This window comes from Neolamprologus brichardi, chromosome 20 (assembly GCF_056152115.1).
Source record: "Neolamprologus brichardi isolate AB-2024 chromosome 20, ASM5615211v1, whole genome shotgun sequence".
Lineage (NCBI taxonomy): Eukaryota > Metazoa > Chordata > Actinopteri > Cichliformes > Cichlidae > Neolamprologus > Neolamprologus brichardi.
In genome coordinates this window covers 32980081-32994936 of record NC_142123.1, presented here as the reverse complement: position 1 = coordinate 32994936, position 14856 = coordinate 32980081, and the positions used below count along the sequence as shown (strand labels likewise).

Sequence of the window (14856 nt, the reverse complement as noted above, 5' to 3'; positions counted from 1 at the left end):
AACAAAATTACAAGTTCAACTTATTCATGGTCAGCTGAATCCAAACAAAAACTAGTTCCATCATTTTAGACCAGACTTGTCAAACTCTAGGCCCAATAACGTAATTTAATATGTCAATATTTCAGTTTGCATTCCTGTTTAAAACAGATTTACCTTTGGTCTGTTCAATAATGTTCATCCTGTTTGGTCCAACACCTAAAGTATATTTTGAGTTCTGGCTCCTTTAGTGATTGAGTCTGACGCCCCGACTGAGTCTGGCAGCTGTAACATCTGGTATGTAAATAACACATCACTTTACCTGCTGATGTGCTGCTGCTTGATGATGCTGTCCCCCTCTGCTGGAGCTCCCCTCACTGATCCAGTTGATCTGCTGGTTGGTTGCTTCTGGTTTTTGATGTTTTGCTTTATTGATCATTTGTTGAGCAACATTTAAACAGCCGTCCCAGTCTTTCCTTTTTATGTTGCTCGTGATTTCTTTAGTCAGAGTTTCATTTGCTTCTTTCCTCAAAAGCTCCTCCAGAACTTTTTTCTCTTCTTCCAAAATCAGTTTGTAGTAAAAAGTTTTCTTGTTGCAACAACTGAATTTTTTTACAAACCATTTTCTCCACCCACTTCAAGTCATGAAGAAAGCGACAACAGTCATGCTGAGGAGCAGAGAGTAAGCAGCAAGCTGAAAAAGAAGCAACAAACATACAAAACATAACAGCATTAATGTGTCTGTGTATTTATTATACTTTCATAAATTAAAAAAAACAGAACAATAACATTACATATTCACATATTCACTGTGTACATATGCACATCCTCACCTTTGACTTAATTTGCAGCTCAGTTATTTGAGCTGTTTCATCAGCCGTGGGACCCTCAGGTTCACAGAACAGCTTCCTCTTTTTTTCATCAGTGGTGCAGCAACCATACCAGTCTGTGAAAAGCAACACAGCTACAATCCACAGCAGACTGATTAGAAACGCTCTGATAACGCGCTTGAGTACAATGCATAAAAGTGTGGATGGATACTCCGCTGTGCTCCGAAATGTCTGGTCTATCAGGAGCACCAGGAAAAATACTAAAAAAACAGGCACGACCACCATTTCATTGCAATCAAAAGTGTGGCCTGAGCAAGCGCACATCTTGGCCTGCAGATACATAAATGCGAAGAAAATCCCGATGCCTGTGCCAGTGGTGCCGATTTTTCCACTACGAACATATTGCAGGAGTTTATTCAACATCTTGAGCAGTTCGGTGCCTGCTGAGGCTGCAGCTTCTGACCTGTAAAATTACAGACACGGAAAAAGAAATATTTCCTGCTTTTCACACCAAGTATCACAGTCTCTTTGAAATTCAGCTTAATATCTCAGTCCTATAGCAGCTGTGAAGTGAGCAAGTCCTCCAGTCAAAGTGAAGATATGAGCTCTCTGCTCCCACCCTCACATAAGAACCACGAGTGCTGCTCCTACAGGTGGCAGGATGCAAACGCAGCGTGATGTCATGAGAAGGAGTTTAAACAGCACTCTGTTCAAAACCGTTTCCAATGTGGTGTCAGCGAATTTCATGTTTCCCAAACACTTTCTACTATGATGAGGTTGTGTGTCACGACAGGTTTTTTGATGAATGAGTTGGAATGATGAATTCTATTCACAGTTTGAAACGTAGTGTTACAAAAAATGTCAAGCAAACATGAACAAGAGAGGCGAAGAATAAAAAGAATGCAAGCAGGGTGGAGTGGGTGGAGATGACTGCCAGGGGTGATTTGTGGCAGAACAAGTGAAAGTTTATAAGATGGCAGTGAGACCTGCTGTGATGTACGGTTTGGAGATGGTGTTACTGAGAAAAAGGCAGATCTGCAGGAGGCAGATTAATGCTACTGTACTAAATTTAATACAGTCAGTCAGGTTTGTAGGTGCTGTTTGATTTGGCATCATCTCACACCGGATACGCTTTCTGGGGCAACCACAACAGCACAAGAAGACAAATGTTTCCTGTGTTTCATGCAAGTTATCATATTTTCTGTTAGCAGTGGTGCCCAGTCAATGGTTTTTGTTACAGCAAATGTTTGCAGGTCTGTTGAACCCACTGTGGCTTTGATTATATAATATAGAATAAGTATAGAATAACTGAGACAAAGATCTCTAGACTGTCAGTGTTTTGTGAACTTCTAAAATCATACTTCAAATTATGCTTGTGGTTTAATGTCCTTGAGACTTTGTGACTTCTGAAAAACAGATATGAGAATGGGAGCACATGTTGTCCTAAAAATCTGTTCCTATATAGCTTAGAGCACTGATGGTTACAGAGATACAACATGTGCAAAATGAATGTCAGATCTACTGGTTTTATAGGCACTCACAAACTCTGATGCAGTCAGACATGCAGGATTTTGAACTGAGCACTGATGATAAGCTGGATGGTCTCTCGCTCTTTAGTCCAGAGCACGTGGCAAAATGAATTTCACATCACAATTCATCTTTCCACAGAAAAGTTTTCAACTTTGCATCTGTTCATTTCCTGACATTCTTTCTTTACTCTCATATTATTTTAGATCGTTTCCTCTGAATACCAGTCCATTTGTTACCATGTTCACACCATGTTACTTTATCTGGTCAAAACTCTGTTTTCATAAAAACCTTTCTGACTCCTTTTCACGCGATGTGCCTTCATCTCTGTCACTGCATCTAGACCACTTCCTTTCGTAAAATTGTTTAGTAGTTTCATTGTGTAGCTTCAGAGTGCAATCTGCAAATAATTTATTACTCCATCCATCAATTCTCTACAGTTTATCCTTTTCAGGGTCCCCGGGGGGCTGGAAACTATCTCAGCTGTCTTAAGGTGAGAGACAGGGTACACCCTGGACAGGTACCAGTCTGTTACAGTGCTAACACATATAAAGAGACAATCATTCGCACTCACGTTCACTCCTAACCTCACTAAGTGCATGTCTTTGGGAGAATCCACACAAACACAAGGAGAACATGCTAACCCCACACAGAAAGACCCCGGCCTGATGGTGGAATTGAACTCAGGACCTTCTTGCTGTAAGGCACATGTGTCGAACTCCAGGCCTCGAGGGCCGGTGTCCTGCAGGTTTTAGATGTGTCCTTGATCAAACACAGCTGATGTAAATGGCTAAATGACCTCCTCAACATGTCTTGAAATTCTCCAGAGGCCTGGTAATGAACTTGTCATGTGATTCAGGTGTGTTTACCCAGGGTGAGATCTAAAACCTGCAGGACACCGGGCCTCGAGGCCTGGAGTTCGACACCCCTGCTGTAAGGCAACAGTGACAACCACTGTGCTTTATGGCTCAATAAATTAAAGGAAGCTCAATTATGTTCAGGTCTTTCAGATGATTTTTATTGGACTAACATTCATATGAATTCTTTTATTCTTTTTTTCATTAAAAAATGACTTTTGTTGCTGGTTTGGTTAAATTTAATCTCTAACGCTGGCACACAGCAGCTGGCTTACAACAGATTTCACAGATAGCATCTTGAGCCAACCACGCACAGGAAGAGGGTTATGTTTCCTGTTTTTGTACCATGTGTGACACTATTGTGGCACTATTAGCCCTTGTGTTGTGTTCATGGCTTTTGTTACTGAGGCACTGCACTTTTGGTTTTTAAATCAATCCAGCCATAAAAATATATGCAAAATTACACAAAAATAACTGATACAAATGCTGCAGAGGAATAACCAATCACGTGGAACATACCAAAGATTGTAGCCAGGTGCAGGGAACGCTTCCTGCAACTTGTCCTGCACTGTGTTTAATTTCTTCCATGGTTAGGGCTGATTTACACTTTTACCTGATGAGCTGCTGTGATGCATTTCATTGTGTTTTACTGGTGTATTTTCATTTAGTAATATGTAGGTGTCATCATTATTATTATAGTCAGAAAATGAATATTTATTTGTTATAAACAGTATAACAGTATTCTGTTTGTTTGCAGGCAGAGAACTGACTGCTGTATCTTCTATGATAGTTTCAGCTTTCATTTGTTTGTTTTGCAAATTAATTGCTGAGATTCACATAGTCGTAGTTTTTCCTTTTTTGTTTCTAGTGCTGTGGTGGCTGCTACTGGCCACAGGCTTTATTGGTAAACTGGGAGTTCACTCACTTTTTGCTGTGACATGATCTGTTTGTATGTTTCTTTAATTTTGTGTTTAGGGTTGTTTTTATAGTTTGAACACTAATACAACACTCTCAGTTTCCCAGCAGTGGTTACCTGGCTCCCAGCAGCAGAACTACAGCGGTCTTCTCATCCTTTAACAGTCTTTATGCATGCTCTGTCCCTCTCTACAACGGAGTCCTTTATGTGAGCCAGTTTGAGTCAAAATGGGTACAGCAGAGACCTCCAGTGGCAACTGTGCAGAACAGCATCTTCATGTCAGCATAGACACTTGTGGATAGGGATGGGTATTGATAAGATTTTAAATGTGAGATGTAAGCACCACAGATTTATTTAATTATTTGTGTCATGATGCTTTTTTTTCTTTTTCTTTTTTAACTGAATCTAGGAAGTAAACCCAGACGGCTTAAGGCAGATTTATGGAGTTTATTTACAACAAGCGATGTAAATATGAGTGAGCCGGGTGGCCAGGAGCAAAAGAGAGCGCCGGACGTCCGAGCGGGTTTGATGTCCAAAGACAGACGATGATCATGGTACTTGCAAGAGGGCAGCAGAGTCTACAGGTGAAAGGAAAGTTTGTGGTGCTGGAGGAAGGGCTGGACTTGAGCGGTGACTGAGCGCTCAGTTCATCCTCCTTTTTTTCCCGTTCTATGTTGCCTGCATCCTGCTTCCTCTGTCCTTTCCTTTATTTGGTCTCTTATTTGGTTTCCTTTCAATATTTCTTTCTCTTTATTTTTCTTCTCTCCCCTGACTTGGTTTCATTTTCTTTCCTTTCCTATCATTCACTTTCTCCTTTCTATGTTTCTTCAGTCTTGCTTTGTTTACTTTTCTGCTCTTCCTTTCCTTTCAATAGTAACTCGGGGTGAGAAAGAGGAGGAGAGTATAAGGGTCAAAATAAAGTGATGATAAATGTTTTTGTTTGTTTTCCAAATTACTTGTGTTGTGGAAACTCCTCTGTGGGAAGTCCTCTGAAGTGATGGAAAACACGTGTTTGTGTGTGTGTGTGTGTGTGTGTGTGTGTGTGTGTGTGCGCGCACATTGTGGTTTCAGGGCCTACTGTATGCTTCCTTTTTTACATCGCTGCTACTATTACTGCACATCTGGACCCTGCATGTGTGTGGACTCAAATTACTGGCGTTGTGGGAACTCTCCTCCATTACAGGGACTCAGCCCCGCTGTGTGAATTAGATTTATGCACGTAAACACAGTTTTTGGTTAGAAAAAATCTTTGGAAAAAGAATCAAAGTTAACATAATGTCCTCTCAAGTCTATCAGCATGTTGTGAGGGCGAAATCATGATTACACATCGCACTGTGGGGTCTTGATTTCCTTTAAGGAAATAAACAAAGTTATTTATTCATTTTTGGTGTGAAGACTGAAGGAGTAAGTCGTCAGGAAACGAATGGAAAATGGCGTAAAGTCCTCTGAAGTGATGGAAAACACGTGTTTGCAGCTCTAAGCTTGAAGTGCGCCCTGCCCTCGTAGATTTGTTTCTGGCGGCGTCTGTTTTCAGTTTAGGAGCTGTAAAAACCTCTGAGTCTGACCTGCCCATGAGCAAACAGCACAATGACACAGTTAGAGACGAGCTCGTGAGCAACCAGTGAATCATTCACCAGCTACTTTCCCTCAGGCACTGGTGGAGGCCAAAAACTGAGCTAAAACATCAGGACTCCTTTACTAGGATTCATCAGCCTAACCAGATCATCCATTGCCCATAAGCACTGCAGTAGCATTACATGTTTGTTAAATCAATCAATACACGAGTAGGGATGGATATTGATACGATTTTTACGATTCTGTTTAACGATTCGATTCTTTATCGATTCTTATTTTTAAAAAAGGAGAACACTAAGGTCGATTAGCTCAGAACTTTGTTTTATATCTTCTCTTTGAACAAGACAGAAATGTAGGAGTAACATGGCCTTACAAACCCAACAGTGAGATCTTAAGAGATCCACAGCCTACGGCTCTTCAATGGGGCGTCACAGGGTCCCCAGGAAAAACATTGTAAATGTAAAATAATAAAATAAATATTCTTCTGTAGCAATAACAAAGTATAACATAAATTATTCTGTAGCAATTACACAAGAATATCCAGTAATGTCCCTGCCTACAATTAAACACATTCACTTACTGAAAATCATCTGCTGTGGCAAATGGGTGCAAGCCTTTGACCACAAACTGAGTCGCTGCTCGGTGACATTCGTCTGTCCTGGCCTGAAAGGAGACGCTACCGGTAGACTGCAGCGAGAACTGCCAGCATCTGAGCCAGACTCTGTCTGTCTCTCTCATCACCTAAACGCACAGTAATGGCAGGTTTGTAATAAGGCAGATCGCGCTAACATAATCTGCACTGTTAGTTGATTATTTACCTGCCGCATTAACGGGAGAGGACGTGCAAACGTTACCGATGCTGCTGGGTTGAGATTCACGAGTCCGGAGCGGAATTAAAAACACGACATTCATTTAAGGTCATCGCGTGTTTTGTGAGCAAATGCTTTTGCATATTCGTAGTGTTTCCTCCCTGAAATGAAATCTCTACTTTGCAAGTATTGCAAGTTGCCCTGTTGTCATTCGTTCTCGTAAAGTATCACCAAACTTTTGAGCGTTTGAGCCGCTTAAGCGCCGTGTTTCCTGCCAGGTAAATGACGCTCCGCAACGTGGTGACGTCATTCGGGGCGACTGGAATCGATAAGGGAATTGTTTGCAAAAATGGCAAACAATTCCAAGGAATTGAAGGAATCTTGAACTATTTTTATACCATGAAGTTAAATTTAAGAGAGGAAAGAAACTATTACACTGTCTCTGTGTTTATGCTTTTGAGCCAGGCAAAGAGGCTCCCATCTGAGGATGATAAAAATCTAATTCCCTAAAAATAAATAATAATAAAAAATGAAATAAAATTGAGTATACATGTGGTTTCTGTGAACATTTGTTGTCTTTGAGCTTACTTGTAAAATTAAAATATTCATATACATGCAAACACAAGTCAGTGACATGAGAAGGGCTTTAAACAGCACTCAGATGTCACGATCATTTTGCTGTGCAAAAGCATTTCAAGCTTTTCTTTTGGGCTCTAATCCACTTTATAGCGTGGAGAGATGACGTGTCAGAACCAAAATGTTATTAACATCAAAGTGCTGTATAAGTTGGACATTATTAAATTGAAACACACCAATAAATAATTAACAATTACATTTATTAAGGTTTTATAATTGGATAAATTCAATTGGCTATATATTTCATTATTTATTACATTTTTTTATGTACTTCAGGAATGTATTGACAGGTGTCGATGAAACAGGAAGCTTAATGACGCGTAATTAATTCAAACACAAGACACAGGTTGCGTCATCTGTCATCTCCCAGCTATTCTTCTGACACATCATTAAATTTTAGTATCTTATTTTCTGAGAAGGCGAAACCTCAGTGAAACACAAGAAAACAAAACAAGGTCGAACAGCCAAAAATCAACAGGTAGTAGTTTATGTTGTAAAGCTTTTTTGTTTTGTTTCTAAATCTGTGAAAATGTACATGTGACTTTTTAGTAAAAAGTAGTCTAACCTAAATGAAAACTTTCATTGAGGTAATTTATGTTGTAATGATACATTAACTCCAATCAAGCTCACTCGAATCCTCATAAATAAATTTAAATATCAGAACACAGTGACAATAAGAACCGGTGAACAAATCACAACTGTCGCCTCAAAGTTTTTTTTATTTTTACTGGAAGATATGTAGCCGCTTAGACTGGTGGACCTAAATCTTCACCACCACGTCTGTATACATACAAGCGAAAAGGGGGAGTGAGCGGGTCAGCGCTCAGGGCACAGAAACTAAGCTGGCTTTGAACACACAGAATTTATTTACATTAAAAAAAAAAACCACACAAACTCAGCCAGAATCACAAATACAAGTTAAAACCCCCCGTTTACAATAAAAAGAGTATTCTCAATGCACTAAAAACCCTGCCGGCAGAAATAACTATACACTATTAAAACAAAGCTCAAAATGTTTTCCATATACTAAAATTACCCCCCCGTCCCATAATCTCACAGTCCAGCCACACATGGGTGAATGGTCCTTATCTGAAATAGGAGAGGAATTTCTCTTCCGGGATGGAAACTACGCAGGCCAGAAGAACAAGGAGGGGGCTCCTGTCGCAGACATGTCTCCTCCTGACAGCGCGTCGCCGCACAGTTCCGCCCCACTCCACACCTGAACACAGCCTCCCTCGTCTCACAGTCAGATGCAGGCAGAGGGGCACCCCTGCCCCGTTGTGAATTGCGGCCATCGCCACAGCTGTTGCTGTTTTTGCCGTTGGGACTGGATCGCCGAACGACTCGCGGCCCCCCACAGTCAGGCAGCAGTTCCTTCAAGAAACGTGCGGGTTTACACGCGTTCCTTTTTCTCTGCGCTCAAAATTATCCCTTTTAACAGGTCAGTCTGGCGGCTGATAGGTCACCTTGGGGAACGCCCCCACCTCACAGGTGCCTACAATTGTCTGTTTAGTCCACAGTGGATTAAAGGAATATGGTACAACATTAACACACATAATATGAATATGAGGATAAACCATGCAATATAAATTTCACAATAAAATCATGCAAATAAAATCAACACCATGTACCAATACACAGATTGATAAAACATAAAAACACAAATTTCCACTGTGTGACAGATACACCCTACAAGAATACAAACAAACAAACAAACAAAAAAACCCCAACAAGCATCGGCTCCCCTAATGAGAAAGCTCTTTGGCAACAGTGGAAAGGGAAACTCCCTTTTAAGAGAGAAACCTCCAGCAGAGGTTGGGTTGGGGGTAAGGGAAGGAACACGGGACAAAGACATGCAGTCAAAAATGACTCCAAGGTTCCTCACAGAGTTACTGGAGGCCAAGGTAATGCCATCCAGAGGAAGAATCTGCCATGTAAAAAATATCCTGTTGATTTTACAGAAAAGAAATCTGGCAGCTGTGGTTGCCAGAATAATTCTGTAGAAAAAACTGAACTGAAAACAAGAATACTTAAAAAGCTGTAAAAATTACAGTTTAAAACCGTTATAATTTCCCCCAAAATACATTTCAAGCCAGTAAATTCAACAGCCTTTTTATGTCAAATTAGCATGGCCAAACTGCTATTAAGCACATTTTTCCTGTAAGATTTACAGAAAGTTGCTGCTTATTGTACACTACATCTCAGTTAAAAAAAAAAAAAAAAATTCAACAGTATTTTATTGTGAAAGCCTTGTTATAAAACTGCTATTTAACAGAATGTTTCTGGTCTTTTCTGGTTTACTCAGAGGTTTCTGATGTTCTGTACCTCTAGCAGGTCTGCAACTTTAATGCATTTACAGTCACGATAACATCTAATTTATTTTTACATTTTCATTGTGAGTTGAGTTAAAACCCTGTTCTGACGTCTAACAAAGTGAAAATAGAAATAACACTATGAATTTATTGCTTTAAAATGTTATTGGTCAATGAAAAAATCCAAATGAATATATTAAAGGCAGTAACCCAATGTACAAAATGTAAGCATTTAAAATTGGAAACCAAAGCCAGATATACGTTTGAGTTAACATATTGAAAAGCTTAGGCCAAGACAATTTACAATTTAATTATTTACTGATTGAAAAGAACAGTGAACTGTTACATCTGTCATGATCCTGAGTCTGAGGACTTGCTGTTTTGTGTTTCTTTATATTCTTCTATATTCTTGTTTATTCTGCTTTGTCTTTTGTTTAGGTTTGCTATGTGTTTGTTTCATGTGTGCCTGTGTTCCCTCTGTCTGTCCATGGTGTCCCTGTGTCTGGTCGTGAGTCTGCCTGCCAAGTTCAGTGTCCTGTCTGGTTCTGTGTCTGTCAGTTTCCTGTTTTATTCTGAAAGTTCTTGCCTCATGTCAGTGTGTTCAGTTTGACCTCTCTCCTGCCTCGTTAGCCTAATTTCTCCCAGCTGTGTCTCCCTCCTGTTGCCCATTTCCTAATTACTCCCCTGCATATTTTAGCCCTGTGCTTTCCTGTCACGTCATACCTTCAACTCCTTGTGTGTTTATGATTTCCAGTCCTCCTGCACCTCATTTTAGAGTTTTGTTTGCTTTTGTGAGTTTTATTTCATGTTGAAGTTTTGGTTCCAGCAATAAAGCTGCGTTTTCAGTTCAAACCTCGTTTCCTAAGAGTCCTGCATTTTGGGTCCACCCCTCCTGCCTGCCTGCCACACAGCCAACCGTGACAACATCAGTCTGAAACAGAACGTTTCAATAAAATGTGTTCAGAAAAAAACAAAAACACAATGACTGAACCCCTGGCACTACTTTTAATTAATAAATGTAAGAATTTTTAAACAGCCAATAAGAAGTACTGTATTGCCTTTTCAAAATTGAACAATTGTACTAATATAAATATTTATTCTTCAAATTAAGGTACAGGAATGCAAACGAGGAGTTACATAACCAATAATCATACAGAACAGAATAACATTGTCTGAAACTTTTCTGTGCCTCTTAAGCTTGAAGAACTGACCTGATAAAGGGCTAAAATAAACCTTCATGCTGTGAGTGTGGCCCCTTACATAACTCTTAGTGTGTTTAGACATCACGCCATTCATAATCTGAAAGTTCCTGTATCAAGGTAAGGACTCTTGGCTTCACGTGAAGACGGGATGTGTTCGTCTTCTCCACTTTTGTGCCCTTCTCTGGATTGATGGAGAAAAAACATCTAAAAACAGATGATTGGTTGAATTTTATCGAGAACAACTAATGTGAACAACTTCACATCAATAACATTATATAATATATACAATAATAACTTTATTCCAGCAATTACTTTAAAGCTATTTAAATGGCAAAATGAAGTCCCCTAAACTCAAAGTCACTTCAGCAACGACTATTTCTTCCACTTAAGTGCTGGCTAAACTAATCCAAAAATAAGTGCCTCTGCAGAAACTCCAGGGGTGATGCCAGCTGTGATGGGTAATGAATGTTGAAGCAATAATAGCTCCTGAACATCATGCACAGGGCAGAAATGAAGGAGGTGATGTTGCCGTGATGTTTCGCTCCACACTCAGCATAAACCGTTTAGAAGAATAACAGGACCGTCCTGAAAAACAAATAAGAAATATGATCAGTACAGACATCAATATATCTGCGGGTTTAGGGGAGAGAAATACTTTGAAGGCCACTTTGACTAACCTTAAAGGGATTATGGCAACAAAACATTGTGCAACTTAAATTTATTTCCAGATACAATGAAAATTAAAAAAGGGAACAGAAAAATACAAGACAGAATGAGAGCCCAAAAATAATAACTTACCACACACCACAATTGTGGGAGTCAAGTAAAGCTGGTCCGTCTGTACTTCCCCTGCGAGGCATGTGTCCTCCACATAACAGAACATCGCATCTTCTTTCTCATCGAAGTAGGACAGCAGAAGTAGCACCACGTCTTTGGCGTCTTCAGAGCAACCAGTCAGCTCGCCCCTCACCACTTTAAGCTTGGTTACAGCCTGTAGGAGCTTTTTGTTCCTGTTCACACAGACAGTATTCATGTAGTTCAGGAGCCGTCCCCCCTTCAGATCCACGTTGCGTATCAAAGTTTCATTAAGTCCAATTCCAGTGAGTTCCTTGAAGTGGACTGCCATGCCAAGTTCTCTAAACCAAAATTCTTCCATGAGCTATTTTATATTTTTTCCCTGACTTGTTTACGCTGTGTGTAGAAAGTCAGTTTCATTAGATTTGTGACTTCTTCAGGATTTGCATCAGTTTTCTGAAACAGCATCTTAAGTTTTTCTTTTTTCAGTTGCTGGCTCTCATCCCAGTCAATGCACCCATAAATGTCTTGGACTGCTGCTCTCTGTTCTGGAGGGACAGAGTTGGTGTCAGACTCATCAGTGTGATGCTTTCGTTTTCTTATTTTAGGGGTCGTAGATCGCTTCACATCGTCAATTCTGTCCTCCAATTGCTTTACTGGACAGAGATACCCTGGACCAATCACATCTCCCTCTATTATGTCTTGCAGAGATTTTGGATATTTTGCCACCATCCTTTTGGCAACTTCAGTAGAGTACAAATAAACTGTGTTACAACGACGACTACAAGAAAGATGCTTAAAAGCAGCTCAAAAGAGAATGGACTGTATAGAGACTGATTGCGTCCAGAGGCAAAGCGGCGGTACTTGCAGAAAATAGCTTGCATTGGAAATGTGGACCCGTATGAAATACAGCCGTGGAGTAGAAACCCTGAAGACCAACCGCTATTGACGTAGCCTGACATATTTTCGTACCTTGTCTGTGGAGTCAGCGCGTACAAATCGTCATTCAAACAAAGGTAAGTCAGCTCGAGTACTGCGTGTGAAATGCGTTTGATTTCCCTGCAAACATTCAGATTAGTGCAGCATAAATTCATTCATGAGGGGAAACTACAGTGAGAACATGTGGAGGCTGTTAGAGGGATAACATAGTGAGTTCAGTGCATTGATGTGACATTGTCCTGAAGGATTTAGTTATTCTCTATGGTTAAAGAAATTGCAATGATTTATTCATATTTATTATAAATAATTCTAATTATACATCTTGCTTCCATGTTTGTATCTTGTGTCACTAAAAATACATTTTATTTTAGTTTTATACATTAATGACCTGCAGAATCTCCTTATCATATTAAGTGATTCATAATTGTCACTTTATGCTTTCTCCATCTCTAAAGTGATGACATCCTTGCATTACATCCTTTAGGTTCATTTTCTGCAGGCAGGTTTCTGACAGAGAACAGGCAGATTTACACTATAACATGCAGCGTTCTATAGATGGACACATAAAGAAATGAAAAATTACATGTATGTGCTAACTTTCTAAACACTTTGTTACATTTATGATAAAGTAGATTAAACACATTTATGTCGGCCTTGGCTCATAGTTCTTGTCTTTAAATGAACTTTGTGTGTGTTTCAGGTCCTGCACTCTCAAAGACTGAATGAACCAGCATTGCAGCCATGGGTCACTGTGAGCATCACAGGGAAGGTTGAGCCGCCCACTGCAGCTGTAAGGCCGGAGTCACGGAGACCTGCAGCCATATCACTGCTCTTCTGTTTAAAGTAGAAGCAACAGTGTTGATCGTGGCACAAGGACTGTTACAGATGAACCTGCATACTGGGTTTTGCTGGGTAATATGACCAAGATACAGCCAGAGTTTGGCCATAAGATAGACGTCTCCTCTTCAGCTGCCCAAAAAAAGGCTCTCGATCAAAACATAAACAGACCATCCGTAGTGACAGGTAAAAGAAGCCGTCCTCAAGAGGACTCTCCGTACGATACATACAGACAGGAGGAATATATATAAAACAAGAGAAAAGGCATACAGGTCTGCAGTCTTAAAATGGAAATCGCTGAAACTTCCCTGGATGATCGAGCATGGATCAACCCTTAAAATGAAAAGTAGTTTAGAGTCAGTTTGATGTTTTTTATAGCTCATTTTCATTCTCACGTGTTTACATTGACTTGCTCATTATCACTAAGGCTAGCTGTTGGAAAATCGTGCAAAAAAGACTATAATAGATATAGAAAACCTTTGGCAAACAACCCCACTATGGGGCCGGCTGTCACAAAGTGTCAGGGTGTCATTGATGGTTAATTACTTTTTATTACAATTAACTGCAGCAGCAAGTCAGGCTTGCAGTTTTTGTATTTGGTAATGTTTTACACAGAAGACTCTTCTCACACAACTCCAACACCACAGGAAGACAAATGTTTCCTGTTTTCCATACCAACTATCACAGTGTCTGGTTACCATTGTGATGTGTTTATGTTTTTTTTTACCCTTGCAAATCTTTCCAGGTCTGGCTGACTCATTGCATTTTTGGTTTTTAAATCAATCCAGCCACTAACTGGTATGGAACATGGCTCTGTTCCATACATGGATGCATGGAACAGAGCCATGTTTACCACTGCAGCACTGCAGCATCCTCTGTTATTTTGTCAGCAGTGTGTAAACATCTGGGAACTACGGACACTGGTTACTGGACCATTGGGAGAGGAGTATCGTCCCATTGTTTACAGAGCATTTTAGCTGCTACACAGTCCTGTGTTTTCTTTGCCAGAGAACTGTTTGCCATTTTGCCTCAGTCCATTTTATGAGGTTTTGCAAAGAAACAATGTTGGTGTTTCTGAATTAAGTTCACATAGAATAGAATCATCCATTAATTATCCTACAAGGGGAAATTTTTCATTGTAACAACAGCAAAAAGACACAATTGGATGACATCTCGGGGAGGCACACTGCCGTGAGTTCTCAGAATCGGCTCCTTGAGCACAAGAAATGACAACATCACAGAACGCAAGTATGGCGAAGCTCGCGGCTCTCCAACGGGAGATTGAAAGAACAGTGTTGGACTGTAGAACTGCTTTGAAATTCATATGAGCTGTTCGCACTAGTAAAAATTACCATCACTTATGCGGATACCCTTTGGCACCAGCTGCAAGGCCGGAGCCGAACAAAACACCCTGATAACGACTGTGTTGAGTCTGTTCTTCCCATTCCCTACAAGGCCACCTGGGTTGGCTGGAAGACTGTTTACTTAGCCTGGCAGGGCGAAGGACACTGTCTCAGCTGAACTCTGGACACGCACACACATACATATACTGATACTGATAAGCACTCACCGACGCATCACCTTCCCTACCCCAGATCCAACGCCACCTCCAACGCTTACCTCCCCTCTGATGTGGACATCGGGT

The 14856-nt window shown here is 40.4% G+C and overlaps 2 pseudogenes across 1 annotated transcript; both read right to left on the bottom strand.

Annotated features, from left to right (window-relative positions):
* Positions 1–289: 289 nt before the first annotated feature.
* LOC148097046 (uncharacterized) lies at positions 290–1229 on the bottom strand (annotated as a pseudogene). Its single transcript, XR_015717043.1, has 2 exons — positions 810–1229; positions 290–670 (listed from the first exon to the last, which is right to left on the bottom strand). The product of XR_015717043.1 is annotated as an uncharacterized LOC148097046 (transcript).
* Positions 1230–10714: 9485 nt separating this feature from the next.
* On the bottom strand, positions 10715–12167 carry LOC118455196 (uncharacterized; annotated as a pseudogene).
* Between the last annotated feature and the right edge of the window lie 2689 nt (positions 12168–14856).